This window comes from Vigna umbellata, chromosome 1, assembly GCF_029865625.1.
Source record: "Vigna umbellata cultivar VRB3 chromosome 1, Vumbellata_1.0, whole genome shotgun sequence".
Classification (NCBI taxonomy): domain Eukaryota; kingdom Viridiplantae; phylum Streptophyta; class Magnoliopsida; order Fabales; family Fabaceae; genus Vigna; species Vigna umbellata.
In genome coordinates, this window is record NC_142165.1 from 4,000,603 (window position 1) to 4,011,264 (window position 10,662).

At 37.9% G+C, this 10,662-nt stretch overlaps 1 pseudogene; it reads right to left on the minus strand.

Annotated features, from left to right (window-relative positions):
• Positions 1-2,816: 2,816 nt before the first annotated feature.
• On the minus strand, positions 2,817-7,549 carry LOC124834299 (uncharacterized; annotated as a pseudogene).
• Between the last annotated feature and the right edge of the window lie 3,113 nt (positions 7,550-10,662).

The window sequence follows — 10,662 nt, forward strand, 5'->3', positions numbered from 1 at the left end:
TAGATTTTATTTGGGTTTTGTATTATGGGCCTAGTAGTGTAGGATTTCAATTGGACCTTGTATTTTGGGCCAAGTAGAATAAGCTTTTGACCAAACAACGTTTGCAAAAAAGGACTAAATTGAACAGAAATTACGATATATATGACTGACTACATTGAACATTTTAAAAAAATTAGGACCATTTCGAACAAAGTTGACGTAAATTGGGACCAACAATGGTATTAAGCCTTTTCAAAATTTAGGACCCAATTAAGATAGTTTTCAACAAGAGGGCCCACTTGAGATTCCTCAACAAATATAAGGATCAACCGAAGGTTTAAACCTAAGATAAAATCATCAAAATTTTAAAATATATAATTATATTTCTAATAAAATTAATTAAATAATATTAGCTTATATATTTCTAACATAACATAACTCATTTGACTGTTAATGTAATCTTATAAACATCTAGTGCATAAAAACAAAACTATTTATAATTCAAAACAATTTTAAGTAAATTGATAAAATGGAAAAGAGAAAATTTTTGTAAGGACATTAACAACAACAAAGTAAGGTCAATGTTAAATTGATTCACTTGAGACCCAGGTCTCATCAATTCCAATCAACACAAGTTCGATGAGTCAACCCAAGCCAGTTTAAGTCAGATTGACACAGGCCCATTCAAGTCAAGCCAATTCGAGCTCAATTAAGTTGAGTTGTCACATTCGAGTCAAGTTGTCTCAAGCTCGATCAAGTTGGGTCATCTTGAGCTCAATCAAGTCAAGTTGAGTCGACTCAGAGTTCATAGAGTTAAGTTGGTCTAGGTTCGATTGAGTCAATTCATCCCAAATTCAATCTAGTTGACCCGAGTTAGCAAAGTTAGTTTGGATCTAGGTTGATCGGAGTCAACTTGTGTCCAAGTCAAGCCAGTTTGTAGCATGTCAACGTTCATCTGAAATGGAACAACCCACTTTCAGCCGAATTGGACTAGACTCAGATGGGTCCTAGTCTGATTAAAACTAGGTCGAGCATAGCCCGAGAAAGACTAGGTTAAGTTGGGTCAACCTCGACCAAGGTTGAGAAAAATTTGTCCTAGCCTAGGTTGAGTCGACCTAGCCTAGGTCTAGGTTGAGTCGAGTTGGCTAAAGTTTAGTTAAACAAAATCAATATGCTTCAATCGACCTAAGTCGATCTGGGTCCAAGTCAACATGAGTCACAATCGAGTTGAGTTAACCCGAGTCCAAGTTAAGCTAAATAAGTGTAGGATCATGTTTAGCCAAGTCAGGACAAATTTATGTCGTATCAAGTTTAGCTGGATTTATCTTGATCGAAATTGGCATAAGAGAAATCACGTCAAATTTGACCAATATAAATTTAATGGAGACAAAACCATATTAAATTGAGTTAAATCAAATTGAACCTATGCAGACTTTAATCAAACCAAAATACATATATCAAAATATGAATTTAAAAAAAGGTTAAATATATTTTTAGTCCCTAAACTATCAAGCGATTTTGGGTTTCATCCCTCTTCGAAAGGTTTGTTCATTTTAGTCCTCTTAGTTTTAAAACTCTTATGTTTAGTCCTTAAAACTGAACGACGTTAAGTTTTGTTTTTATGTGGCAAACGACGAACCAAGTGTAATGCCACCTTCCCTCGTTACTATGTGCCACGTTATCAGCGCGGAAGAGATTAGGGCTTTTGGAGAGAAGAGCGTGAGGTCCGACGACGTTGGTGAAACTACGCAAGGGGAACAAAGTATGGCAGATTGTGTCTGGGAGTGGATTCAAGTGTAACAGTGCGGTGTGGGAAGCTCTTAGACACGTGAATCCCTCACCCAAGAGTCCCTGGGAAGATTGCATTCGTAAGTACCCTGTTGAGATTGCATAGTTTCATCTGAAAAATTCTGGGCTTTGATTTCAGATTTTTTGCGTCACGGATATATGTCTCCTCTTCTACTACCTCTTTTCAAACTTCAAAAATGAGTCTTCAAAATTTGGTTTAAAATTAGGAAGAGAATTGGCAAGGGGAAAACGCTCTCTTGCTTCTGCGGCGGCCGCTTGCATTCTGCCATGGCTTCAGTGAATTGGACTGGTGTTGATGGTTTCCTGGGTGACACGATTATGGTTTGATTGGTTGTCATGGTTGCCGGATGAAGGTTTGAGTGGCGCGAGATGGAGAAGAGGGGTAGATGAAATTTGCGCTTAGGGTTTGATTTGGGGTTCTTGGGCTGTTGCGCGAATTTGCTTTTCTCTGGTCCCGATTTCTAATGTAGGTTGTGCAATGGAGATGATGACCATGCGAGGAGCTTCGCGTCTTTTGGTTCATGATGAAGATGGTGATTTTTGGTTGTTGTTGCGTTGGCGCAATTCTGGGTTGGTTTCTGTTTGCAGGTGAATCTGGGCTTGATGATGAACGCAGAACGAAGATGCTTCCATGGTTGACGTCCTGCCAATTTGAAGCTTCAAATTTTCTCTTCTCAATTCAAATTTGAATTAACCCTAATTTTAAAATCTTTCAGAAAAACCCCAATTTTTTAAATGTTTCCTTTAGAAAATGTCACGTACAAGAGTTTCATTAATAAAAAGCCACGTATAAGGGTATGCGCACACCACGTCTCCAAAATTATCCACGTCAAGTAAAAACTTAATCCCATTAAGTTGATTTAACGGTAAGGATCCAATTAATTCAATTTTTCCATATTAAGGACTTAATTAACAAAACTTAAAAGACGAGGATGTAACTAGAACAACCTACAAAAATAGGGACCTCTGAATATGGTTAACCAATTCTTTAGTCATAAGTAAATAATTACTCTAATAAAATTACAGAATTTTAACTTCTTTCAAAATTTCTAAATCAAACAAACATTTATTATAAAACTTTTTAAATTCTTTAAAAAAATAAAATAATTCACCTCTTAAATTAAAAATGTCTCATAAGAAATGTAACTTTGAGGTTACCAACCCTGAAATTTTGAGAGTGCACCCAACCACGGTATCGGGGGTTGTCAAAGCTTGACCAGACGGTGCTGCTGTTCAAAATTACCAATTTGCCACTATCCTCAAGGGCTGCTGAAGTGGCGCCCGCCGTGCCAGAGTCCCACACGGTGGCGCCGAAGCCATTGACGAGGAGGAGGGAGCCGGAGGAGTGCAATCGTAAGGTCCCGCGGAAGTAAACAGTTGCGCCGTTTTGGGCGGACCAGACAACAGGGTCGCCACTGTTCTGATTCTTCCACGGTTCTGCTTCTTCACCGCTGCCTTCGTCATCGTTCGCCACCTTCGTAGTAGCTTCTTCCCCCGCCGTCGTAACCTCTCACGCCTCTGTTTCCTTCTCCAACCGCAAAACCCTTATCACTCCGATGCGCCGCCTTTCATGAACGCTAACCCCGCTTCCTCCCCCCAGTGCAAAAACCCCTTCCCAACAACGTAGTAACCATTTTGTAACAGTGTTACTTTTGACCATGAAATTTTGTATTCTAAATTATTGCAAACTTCATACATTTTTCTTGTATTCTAGATTCGTCTCCTCATCTAGAAGAAACAAATTGCTGAGACAATTTCGAATGTCTTGAAATCCAAACTCAATATACTCGTCAGCTTGATTACCAAGAACAACTAGAAAGCTGTTATAAAATTTTCCATATTCTGGCAACAAGAACCCTTCAATGGATTTTATTATTCGTTCCCTCAGTTGTTTATCAGAGACCGTCCATGTAGATTGAATTGTGCATGTCTCCTCAAAGTGCAGGTTGAACAAACGGATATTTTCTATCATTAACTCCGCTACCACATGAGCTTCGGCCCACTCCTTTGTCTCAACCTTCAAAAACTCCACCATCTTATTCCACGACCTTCTTAGATATAGGTTGCACTTTTGTTCCACCTTTGCTGTGTTTTGTCGAAACCAATCATCGTGGAATTCTAAATCACGCGTCTTTTGTTCTATGTAGCTGAGATTATTGATCATAAAAATATAGCCTAATGCGGGGTCAGCGTAGTAGTCTTTAGATTTCACTTCCAACTCGCTCTCTAACAACTCAATCATCCTTCCTATCACCACCCAAAATGAAGAATATCCAATGTTGCCAGAATTATCAAGGATGTAGTTCATTGTTTCCCAAGTTATCAGATGAAGCCCTCCGTGGATGACAGGTGCCTGCACATTATTAGTATAAATAGTATTCCTCAAACCGCATAAAATAGACAATTTTTTCCGAAAGTCTTCAAGATCAGGTACGCACGACAATTTGGGAAAACACATGGCTGAGATCTCCCCTATCAGCTCGTGCAATGATTCCAACATTTTAGGGACGATGTTGGACAAAAGATTCGGCAAATGGCTCTCCGTTGTTATGGTGATATCGGCAAAACTCAGTAGACCAGTCGTCAGTTTCTTGTAAACCTTCTCGAAGAAGACATCCGCATCAAAACGTCTCTCTGAAAAGAGATAATCGCAGAGTCTCTTTTCATTGGGAAACAGTACCTTTGCAGCTGCCTTGCTCGTTTTTAACCACTTCTCAAAATCGTCATTGCTGGGCGTCTGAAATTGCCACCCAAGTGCCCGCAGACACTGTTCTAGAAACTCCCTTCGCCATTTTATGTAAATGTCGCTGCATTCCTCCATGAAACCTGCATTCACCATCAGCATCACGGTTTCTTTGAGGTGCCTCATAATTTCCGATGGAAGTGAATCCATCACCAAGTTAATGTAGGGATCCGGTACTTCCTTGGGGTCAAACACGGCTTTAAGGTATTTGTCCACGTGACTACAAACCCTGGGAACAAGCATCTGATTCTCCTTCTCAAGCTCCTTTACACAGTTCGTGAGTTGTTGGATGATAAGAACATCTTCTTGTGAATGTGAACTGGTTTGAATGAGTAGATGGCTTCGAAATCTAATATCCCCATCTTCTGGTGAGGTACCAAGAGAAGTATCAACATCAGCATTAGCTTGTTGTGACATCCTTCTTAGATTTTCTGGTGAGGTACCAAGAGTACTATCAACATCAGCATTAGCTTGTTGTGACTTACTTCTTAGATGCACGTTGCAGTATTGTTCCACCTTTGCTGCGTTTTGTCTAAATCAATCATCGTTCAATTTCAAATCACGCGTCTTTTGTTCTATGTAACTGAGATTATTGATCATAAAAGCATGGCCCAATGCAGGGTTAGGATAGTAGTTTTCATACTTGGCTACCAACTCGTTCTCTAACAACTCAATCATCCTTACTATCATCACCCAAAATAAAAAATTTCCGATGCTGTCAGATCGATCAGCCCTCTTCTTTGTTATCCAATGGATGTAATCCATTGCTTCCATAGTAATTAGATGAAGCCCTCTGACGGTGACTGGTGCCTGCACATTATTAGTGTAAACAATAAGCCCAAAATTGTTTAGCATAGCCAATCTTTGCCGAACGTCTTGAATATCATCTACAAACGACGTCTCTGAAGTGAAATTCAGAACCAGCTTGCCCAATGAGTTCGACATTTTAGGAAAGAAATCGAGCAAAAGATTCGACAAATAGCTCCCTATTGTTATGGTGGCATTGACAAACTTAATAAACCAATCGTCAGTTCCTCGCAAACCTTATCGAAGGAAACATCCGCAGCGACAGAAAACCCTGAGAAGAGGTAATCGCAGAGTTTCCTTTCATTGGGAAACAGTATCTTCTCCGCTACCTTGCACGTGTCTAACCAGTTCATAATCTTCCATTCGTTGGACTCTTCAAATTGCAATTCAATTTGCAACCCAAGTTTCTGCAGACACTGTTTTAGAAACTCCCTTCGCCATTTGATGTAAATGTCGCTGCATTCCTCCTTAAAACCTCCATCCACCATCAGCTTCACGGTTTCCTTAAGGCGCCTCATGATTTCCGATGGAAGTGCATCCATCACTAAGTTGATGTCAGGATCCGGTACTTCTTTGGAGTCGAACACGGCTTTAAGGTATTTGTCCACGTGACTACAAACCATGTAAACAAGCATATGATTCTCCTTCTCAAGCTCCTTTATACAATTCATGAGCTGTTGTTGGATGATAAGACCATCATCAACGCTTCCATCTTGTGAATGTGAATTGCTTTGAGTGAGTAGATGGTCTTGGAATCTAAGATCCCCATCTTCTGGTGAGGTGCCTTGAGTACTATCAACATCAGCATTAGCTTCTTCGTGACTTGTACTACTAACACTCTCTGAGTCATTAACTTGAATGATTATTTGATTGTGGTCCTCGAGCCGAAGGTTCTCCCCGTCTGTGTCGCTCGGATAGTAACGAAGCTGGAGGAGGGAATAACTGAAACCCCCTCCAACAGTGACTAACCACAATTTGATCTTCATGAGTTGTACTGTTAGACCTCCGCAGAAGAAATATAGTAGATCAATCTGGAATCCAAATTGAGTGAGATTTGACAAGCCAAGCGACATTGTAGCAAAAGCCGCCCAAGAGATGAGGTTGTATACATCTGGATTACTCTTCACCACGTTATCAAACAAAAAGGAACAAACAGAAGTGATTATCAGAACCAAAAATGCCAAATGAGTTTCCAGCCGGAAAGAGGTGGAACTTGACCTTGCCGGTGTGAAAAAGATGGCTAGACAAATGATGAAACTGAGAACAATATAAAGAAGGATCTTCCACCAGCTCCAGTTTCCCAGTAAATGGTTGAAAGAGGAACTGAGAGCATAACAGAACAGTCCAACAACAGATGAAGCAAGACATACAAGTTTTAGTACCTTTGGTTTCTTCAGCCATCTCAGAATTTGGTTGTGCATGACCATTGTATTCTTTCTCAAAAAAGAGAGCAAGGTTTGCATTCAGCCATTCACCCACCACGAACAGAGAGACAACCTCCAATTTTTGGATGAGAGAAACCCCTCACTGTGATGAAGATTTCGCGTAAATGGGTAGCCAGGTTACTTTTTTGGCCAAAAGGAAAACAATAGAAAATAAAAAAAAGACCTTATGACGTACAATGATAGCTTCAACCTCGTAGAACTCATTCCAAAGTACTTCAAATGAAATCTAAGTTACTTTTCAAGCGCAGGAAATGTGAAAAGAATTGTCTTAATAGTCAAATAAAAAATTGTTCAATTTTAGAAAATGGAAAATCATATTTGTAATTAAAACTTTATAAAAACTGAAATTTCAAGTTCAAAAAACAAAAGGGAAAAAAGTGAATTTAAACTTAAAAAAATTCTTACAGTCAAATAGAGACGTTATATGTGGGGTTTAGACGAACTTTCCGAGAAAAATGGGTGTGAACTCTGACGGTTGTCAAAAGAAACCTCATTTCAAATGTTACAGACTTCCATTAAGCGTGTTGAGTGATAAGAAAAATGTTTCCCTTGTGGGGTTTCCACTTTCACTTTCAGAGAAAAATAATTGTGGCCTGTGAAGGTTATTATCAGAAGAGTTGAATTTTAGAGATTTCATGAAGGGTGTTCAATTGAAAAAAAAAAATAGAAAAAAAAGTAACTTGTGGAAAGACAAAAGTCAAATCTATTTCATATATGTACCGTCTCGGACCCGATACTATATATTAAACATTCAAAAGTCCATCTAAAGTTCCTGAATCCAGAATTGGGACTAAGTTTGTCCAATATTTAGTTTAAATTTTATTATTAAATATTGTTGTAAAGGATATATAAAGATATGAGACGTATTTATTATCTTTATAATTTTTATATTTTAATCATTATTGTTTGTAACTTAAATATTTTGTAATATCTTGGATAATATACTATTTATAATTATTTTGCTTATAAATAAAATATTAATTTCTATAATTAATGGATAGAATTATTTTATTTTGAATATTCTATACTTTACTTTAGATCAATAGTTCTTTTATTTATCTTCCATAAATGACGCTCAGTTTTTTATCGAAACAAATTGACATCTACAGTGGGGACTCAATAAAATTCGATTTCAACTCCACTCACAAAACATAAACTTATTACCATGAAGAATACAAGACACAATTCAAGAAGAGGATAACGACAACACTTAGATGATGCAACAAATCTTACCTCCACAATATCTGGCCTTTTTTTCAAGCTTTTTCTTAAATATAGTTAAAAAAAAGCAAAGTTTCATGTGTGTTTTTAATTTTTCTTAAGAAATATGTAATAATAAAATTTGCAAAACATAAAAATACAAACACTACAAAAATAAAATAAAGGTTTAATACCCAATTTTGTCCCCACTTTGGTTCGGAAATCTCAAGTTAGTCCCTTTTTAGAAATGTAAGTGTAATGGATCCTTACTTATAGTTATGTGAGTCTAATGAGTCCCTTCCGTTAAATAGAAGGAAACGGAGTTAGTGGGCTGATGATGTGGCAGTAGTCATTGGTGAGGTGTCAAGACGCAATGTGTGCGTGCTTACCTGGTGTTACGGTACCTGATTTTGAAATTGGATTTTCTTAGAAATTGGGGATAAAATGATTTGGGGATAATTTGTTCTAAATTAGGGCATGTTCGTGTGTGGAAAAGAACAGAGGCAGTGATCGCGGGAAGACGGAGCAGTGGTGGTTTGCAGTTGGCGAGTTACTTCTTTCTCTGCAATTCTCTCATTTTCTGCTTTCTCTGGCTTTATAAATAATCTGCACAATTTGGAAGCGAATTCTAAATCTCTCTCTGCAATGGACTGTGCCTCCGAAGATAGCTCCGATAACTCTCAGCGACCACACTCACACAAGGACCAGCGAGTCTATTTCGTTCCTCACAGGTCTCCCCTTTCAAGATTCCACTCATTTCTCACTTCAATTCAATTAGCGCCTTATTTAACTTTCCCTAAATCTGTGAGTGCATTTCCTCACTGTGAATCTCCGTAATCCAAAGCAACGGACGTTTAGGGTTGGGCCGATCGAGGCGAAGCGGAATTCCATTTTATCGGTTTTATGTATTTTTAATGTTTTTCCTCGAATAATCAAACTGGCAAGCTTGTTGATTTTGTTGTGCCTCGTACGAATTTTGCTGTGATCCGAGCCTGTCTGCATTGTTTGATTGAGATTGAATGTGTGAAGAGCGTCGGTGGTTGATTCCGTGTGTTTCAGGTGGTGGAAGGATGCTCAGGATTCAATGCCTGCGGATTCGGATAAGAAGGGAATTGCGTATGCCTTTTTTCCTGGTTCGTCCTATGCTGGTCCCATGAAGATTATCAATACCATCTTCAGCTCGGATCTTGCGTTCAGTCTTCGGAGGGAGGAGGATTTGCAGCACAGTCCAAGGACATTTCCCTTTTGCCCCCACTGACATGGACTCTTCTTTTCTCATTTTTATAAATTTTTAATTGCGTTTTGACACCTCACCAATGACTACTGCCACATCATCAGTCCACTAACTCCGTTTCCTTCTATTTAACGGAAGGGACTCATTAGACTCATATAATTACAAGTAAGGATCCATTACACTTACATTTCTAAAAAGGGACTAACTTGAGATTTTCGAACCAAAGTGGGGACAAAATTGGGTATTAAACCTAAAATAAATGATTTTACCAAGACTTTTCTTTCTGCAGGGGTTTTAACCTCTAGTAAACATTTTCTGCGGTTGGCAAAACTGCGAGGAAAATCACCGTCAAAATCATTTCCGAAGGCTTTGTTCGTAAATGTCATTACTTGTGAGGATATTTTAGAAAGTGTCGCTAGTTACGGGGATTTATTTAAGGATAATGATACTTTGACAACATTTTTTTGACAACATTTTAACACTGTCTAGGTGTCATTCTGTGATTGGTCTATATTGGTGTTAATGATTATTATTATTGATTGTGAAATAATTTTGAACCAATCACAGAATGACACGTAAACAATGTTAAAATGTTATCAAAAAAATGTTGTCAAAGTATCATTGCCCTTTATTTAATAGCAACCATTTACATGGGTTTTCACATAAATTGGCAATATTTGCAGGGTTCCATGAAACTTACTTGTATTTTTAGATTAATTAAAATAAATTAATTAATCTAAAATAATTTGATTAACAAATTAATCTGAAAATCAAAAGTAATTATTATATAAAATAAAATGTAAACATTACAATTACAATTAATTTCTCAACTTAAAAAATAGACTTAATATTTATTTTAATTTATATTTTCGTTATTTTTGTTCAAATAATCTCAAATTTTTTTTTGACATTTAAAGTGATTTTCTTTTTTTGTAAAAATTTTTAATTTAACTTTTTTCGTTGACGACCTCTAACTCATTAACAACGAAATGTCCTTACAAGTAAATATTGAATGAGTTGTTAATTTTTCATGTATGTGGCATGTTCAAGGAATGTAACGTAGAAACATGGTAAGTCAAAGTGGTTTCCTCCTCCGTCACGCACCAACCATGTTGGGAACAACACCGGTGACACTCATCTTCTCCATCGTCATCTTCTCGCGCATTAACCTACAAATAGAGACTAAAAAACAAAAAAATCTCAACCCATCATCCAGATCCACAAGCCTCCTCCACGCGAACCAAACCACAACGAAATCTCCTTCATCTTCGTACCCAACCTACAACATCAAAGAACTAGAAACACAACCATGGAAGCACCTACACGAAACCCTAGTTCACCTTCTCTACTGTAATCACGAAATCCCCTCCATCATGCATCAATCTGCAAACAGAGACCAAAAAACTCAAAATCCCCAAACCATCATCCAGATCCACGAGCCTCCT